This window comes from Arachis hypogaea, chromosome 16 (genome assembly GCF_003086295.3).
Source record: "Arachis hypogaea cultivar Tifrunner chromosome 16, arahy.Tifrunner.gnm2.J5K5, whole genome shotgun sequence".
Classification (NCBI taxonomy): Eukaryota; Viridiplantae; Streptophyta; class Magnoliopsida; order Fabales; family Fabaceae; genus Arachis; species Arachis hypogaea.
In genome coordinates this window covers 100,610,358-100,616,509 of record NC_092051.1, presented here as the reverse complement: position 1 = coordinate 100,616,509, position 6,152 = coordinate 100,610,358, and the positions used below count along the sequence as shown (strand labels likewise).

Here is a 6,152-nt window from a genome sequence, read left to right as displayed (position 1 = left end):
CCAAGTCTCATTACCAAATAACTTGGCATTCAGCTTCATGATTGCTCCTGGATACTGAGCAACTTGCTCTTCAATAATATCTTCATCCTCTTCAGAGGAAGAATACTCATCAGAGCTCATGAATGGCAACAGTAAGTTCAGTGGAATCTCTATGGTCTCTATATGAGCCTCAGATTTCTTTGGTTCCCCAATGGGGAACTCCTTAGGGGTCAGTGGACGTCCATTGAGGTATTCCTCACTGGAAATTACTGCCTCTTCCTCCTCTATAGGTTCGGCCATGTTGGTTATATTGATGGCCTTGCACTCTCTTTTTGGATTCTCTTCTGTATTGCTTGGGAGAGTACTAGGAGGGATTTCAGTAACTCTTTAACTCTTTTGACCCACTTGTGCCTCCAAATTTCTAATGGAGGACCTTATTTCAGTCATGAAACTGAGAGTGATCTTAGATAGATCAGAGACTATGGTTGCTAAGTCAGAGAGTCTCTGCTTAGAATTCTCTGTTTGTTGCTCAGAAGATGATGGAAAAGGCTTGATATTGCCAAACCTATTTCTCCCACCATTATTATTATTGAAGCCTTGATTAGGCTTCTGCTGATCCTTTCATGGGAAATTAGGATGATTCCTCCATGAAGGATTGTAAGTGTTTCCATAGGATTCTCCCATGTAATTCACCTCTTCCATTGCAGGATTTTTAGGGTCATAAGCTTCTTCTTCAGAGGAAGCTTCTTTAGTACTGCCAGATGTAGCTTGCATTCCAGTCAGACTCTGAGAAATCATATTGACTTGCTGAGTCAAAATATTGTTCTGAGCCAAAATGGCATTTAGAGTATCAACCTCAAGAACTCCTTTCTTCTGAGTCATCCCATTATTCACAGGATTTCTTTCAGAAGTATACATGAACTGGTTATTTGTAACCATTTCAATGAGTTCCTGGGCTTCTGCAGGTGTTTTCTTCAGATAAAGAGATCCACCAACAGTGTGATCCAATGACATCTTGGACAATTTAGACAGACCATCATAGAATATACATAAGACGCTCCATTCTGAAAGCATGTCAGAAGGACACCTTCTGATCAATTGCTTGTATCTTTCCCAAGCTTCATAGAGGGATTCACCTTCCTTCTGTCTGAAGATTTGGACTTCCACTCTAAGCTTGCTCAACTTTTGAGGTTGAAAGAATTTGGCCAAGAAAGCATTGACCAACTTTTTCCAAGAGTTCAGGCTTTCTTTAGGTTGTGAGTCCAACCATGTCCTAGCTCTGTCTCTTACAGCAAAGGGGAAAAGCATAAGTCTGTAGACCTCAGGATTAACCCCATTGGTCTTAACAGTGTCACAGATTTGCAAGAATTCAGCTAAGAACTGATGAGGATCTTCCAATAGAAGTTCATGAAACTTGCAATTATGTTGCATTAGAGAAACAAATTGAGGCTTAAGCTCAAAGTTGTTTGCTCCAATTGCAGGAATTGAGATGCTTCTTCCATAAAAGTCAGAAGTTGGTGCAGTAAAGTCACCAAGCATCTTCCTTGCATCTCCACCATTGTTGTTATTTTCAGCTGCCATCTCTACTTCTTTTTCGAAAATTTCTGTAAGGTCCTCTCCAGAGTTTTGTGCTTTAGCTTCTCTTAGCTTCCTCTTCAGAGTCCTTTCAGGTTCAGGATCAGCTTCAACAAGAATGTTCTTATCCTTGTTCCTGGTCATATGAAAAAGAAGAGAACAAAAAAGAAGAGGAATCCTCTATGTCACAGTATAGAGATTCCTTTATGTGAGTAGAAGAATAGAAGAATAGAATGAAGAAGGGAGAAGAAGAATTCGAACACAGAGAAAGGGATAGGGTTCAAATTTTTAAGAAGAGAAGTGTTAGCAAATAATTAAATAAATAGAAAGAGATAAGAGAGAGAGAGTATTAGAATATTAATTTAAAAGAAAAGAAAAAATATTTTTGTTTTTATTTTAATTATGAGTTAGAAGTCAAAATTTAAGAAGGAATAAAATAAAATTAGAATTTAAAACAATTAGTTAATGAAAAAGAATTTTGAAAAAGAGGTTAGTGATTTTTGAAAATAAGAGAGAGAGAAAAGTAGTTAGGTGGTTTTGAAAAAGATAAGAAATAGTAAACTTTTAAAATTAAAACAAAAAGTCAAGTAGTTAGTTGAAAAAGATTTGAAAGTCAATTTTGAAAAGATAAGAAGTTAGAAAAAGATTTGAAATTAAGTTTTGAAAAGATATGATTGAAATCTATTTTGAAAAAGATTTGAAAAGGAAATTAAAAAGAGTTGATTTTTGAAATTAAAGTTGATTACTTGACTAACAAGAAACTAAAAGATATGATTCTAGAATTTAAAGATTGATCCTTTCTTAATAGGCAAGTAACAACTTAAAAATTTTGAATCAAAATATTAATTATTAGCAATAAATTCGAAAATTATGAAATAAAAATAAGAAAAGGATTTTGAAGATTAATTTTGAGATTTTTGAAAACATGAAAAAAAAATGAAAAAGATTTTATTTTTGAAAAAGATTTGAAAAGATAGAATTTTTAAATTGAAATTTTGAATTGACTAACAAGAAATAACCAAATTTAAAAAATTTTTGACTAAGTCAACCCAAAATTTCAAAATTTATGAGCAAAATAGGGGAAAGATATTATTTTTTATTTTAGAATTTTTAATGAGGAGAGAGAAAAACAACAAAATGACACAAGACATCAGAAATTGAAATCAAAACAACTAATGCATGCAAGAATACTTTGAATATCAAGATGAACACCAAGAACACTTTGAAGATCATGATGAACATCAAAAACATATTTTTGAAAATTTTTAAGAAAAGAAACACATGTAAGACACCAAACTTAAAATTTTTTAATGTTTAGACACTATGAATTCGAAAATGCATATGAAAAACAAGAAAAGACACACAACAAGAAAATCACAAGATTAAACAAAGAAAATCCTCAATAACAACTTGAAGATTAAGAAAGAACACATGATGAATTTTCAAAAATTTAAGGAAAATTAAAACATGCCATTGACACCAAACTTAAAATTTGACACTGAACTCAAACAAGAAACACAAAAAAATTTTTGGTTTTTTTATGGTTTTTTTTTTGTATTTTTTCCAAAATTATTTTTGAAAAAGAAAATAAAGAGATACAAAATTTTTAATAAGAATTCCAGGATTCGTGCAATGTTAGTCTAAAGCTTCGGTCCAATAGAATTAGACATGGCCAAATGGCCAGTCATGCTTTAGCAGAGCATTACATACAACAACTAAATTGATGGGAACCAAAAGGCTCTTGCAAAGATAAGTGGAAACCTCGGTCCAAAAGATTAGACATGGCTTAACAGCCAGCCAGGATTCAACATATCTCATGAAACTCTAGAATTCATTCTTAAAACTTCTGAAGAACACTTTTTTTTTGAATTTTTTGAATAAAAAATAATTAAAATGCTTAAACATAAAATAAAATTACCTAATCTAAGCAACAAGATGAACCGTCAGTTGTCCAAACTCGAACAACTCCCGGTAACGGCGCCAAAAACATGGTGTGGGAAATCGTGATTCACACTTTTCACAACTCCACACAACTAACCAGCAAGTGCACTAGGTCATCCAAGTAATACCTTACGTGAGTAAGGGTCGATCCCACGGAGATTGTCGGCTTGAAGCAAGATATGGTCATCTTTTAAATCTCAATCAGGCGGATTCAAATGGTTATGAGTTTTGATAATTAAAAGATAAATAAAACATAAAATAAGATAAAGGTACTTATGTGATTCGTTGGTGGGAATTTCAGATAAGCATTTGGAGATACTTTGTTGCTTCTGAACCTCTACTTTCCTATTGGCTTCTCCCAACCATGCGTGCTCCCTTCCATGGCAAGCTGTAAGATCTTCTCGGATGAAAAATACCAGGTATGATCTCTGCACGACTAATCAACTGTCGGATTTCTCGTCTCGGATGAAAAATACCAGGAACAACTACCACATGGCTAATCATCTGTCGGTTCCCGCTAGCATCGGAATAGGACCCTTGTCCTTTTGCACACTGTCACTGTGCCCAACATTCGCAAGTTTGAAGCTCGTCACAGTTATCCCTTCCCAGATCCTACTCGGAATACCACAGACAAGGTTTAGACTTTCCAGATCTCAGGAATGGTTGTCAATTGGTTCTAGCCTCTACTACGAAGATACCAATCTCACGGACTCGGTCCGTGTATTAGATACCCAAGAGATACGCACTCAAGCTGTCGCCCAATGACTATGTTGAGCTCAGATAGAACGGGAGTGGTTGTTAGGCACGCGTTCATAGAATTGAGAATAATGATGAGTGTCACGGATCATCATATTTTCCAGATTGAAGTACGAGTGAGTATCTTAGAATAGAATCAAGCGTGATTGAATAGAAAAACAGTAGTAATTGCATTAATTCATGAAGAACAGCAGAGCTTCACACCTTAATCTATGGGGTGTAGAAACTCCACCGTAGAAAATACATAAGTAAAAATAGTCTAGGCATGGCCGAATGGCCAACCTCTCCAAACGTGAAATATGGCATAAAAGCTCTTTTAAGTATAATAGTAAAAAGTGCTATTTATACTAAACTAGTAACTTAGGTTTACAGAAAATGAGTAACTAAGTGCAGATAGTGTAGAAATCCACTTTCGGGGCCCACTTGGTGTGTGCTTGGGCTGAGCATTGAAGCTTTCACATGCATAGGCCATCCTTGGAGTTAAATGCCAGTTTGGGTGCCAGTTTGGGCGTTTAACTCCAGTTCTGGTGCCAGTTCTGGCGTTTTACTCTAGAAAAGGGTCTCAGGTGGGCGTTTGAACGCCAGTTTGGGCCATCAAATCTCGGGAAAAGTATGGGCTATTATATATTGCTGGAAAGCCCAAGATGTCTAATTTCCAATGCAATTGAGAGCGTACCAATTGGGCTTCTACAGCTCCAAAAACTCCATTTCGAGTGCAGGAGGGTTAGAATCCAGCAGCATCTGCAGTCCTTTTTCAGCCTCTGAATCTGATTTTTGCTCAGGTCCCTCAATTTCAGCCAGAAAATACCTGAAATCATAGACAAACTCATAGTAAAGTCCAGAAATGTGATTTTTCATAAAAACTAATAAAAATATAATAAAAAGTAATTAAAACATGCAAAAAACTATGTAAAAACAATGCCAAAAAGGGTATAAATTATCCGCTCATCACAACACCAAACTTAAATTGTTGCTTGTCCCCAAGAAACTAAAAACAAAATAGGATAAAAAGAAGAGAAAATACAATAAATCTCAAAAATATCAATGAAGATTAGTTTTGATTAGATAAGCGGAACTTGTAGCCTTCTTGCTTCTGAACAGTTTTGGCATCTCACTTTATCCTTTGAAGTTCAGAATGATTGGCATCCATAGGAACTCAGAATTCAGATAGTGTTATTGATTCTCCTAGTTCAGTATGTTGATTCTTGAACACAGCTACTTTATGAGTCTTGGCCGTGACCCTAAGCATTTTGTTTTCCAGTATTACCACCGGATACATAAATGCCACAGACACATAACTGGGTGAACATTTTCAGATTATGACTCAGCTTTGCTAGAGTCCCCAGAGCTCTTAAGCACACTCTTTTTGCTTTGGACCACAACTTTAACCACTCAGTCTCAAGCTTTTCACTTGACACCTTCACGCCACAAGCACATGGTTAGGGACAGCTTGATTTAGCCGCTTAGGCCAGGATTTTATTCCTTTGGGCCCTCCTATCCGTTAATGCTCAAAGCCTTGGATCCTCTTTACCCTTGCCTTTTGGTTTAAAGGGTTATTGGATTTTTCTGCTTGCTTTTTCTTTTTCTTTCTTTTCTTCTTTATTTTTTGCTCTTTTTTTTTCGCAAGCTTTGCTTTTCACTTCTTTTTCGTGCTTCAAGAATCAATTTTATGATTTTTCAAATTATCAATAACATTTCTCCTTTTTCATTATTCTTTCAAGAGCCAACAATTTTAACATTCATAAACAAAAAATTCAAAAATATGCACTGTTCAAGCATTCATTCAGAAAACAAAAAGTATTGCCACAACATCAAAATAATTAAGCTAATTTCAAGATAAAATTCAAAATCCATGTACCTCTTGTTCTTTTGCAATTAAAAACTTTTTTCATTTAAGAAAA

The 6,152-nt window shown here is 35.2% G+C and overlaps 1 non-coding gene across 1 annotated transcript; it reads left to right on the top strand.

Annotated features, from left to right (window-relative positions):
* The first annotated feature begins 1,047 nt into the window (after positions 1-1,047).
* Positions 1,048-1,155, top strand: LOC112761162 (small nucleolar RNA R71). The gene has a single exon (XR_003181570.1). It is a non-coding gene; the product is annotated as a small nucleolar RNA R71 (small nucleolar RNA).
* The last annotated feature ends 4,997 nt before the right edge of the window (positions 1,156-6,152 follow it).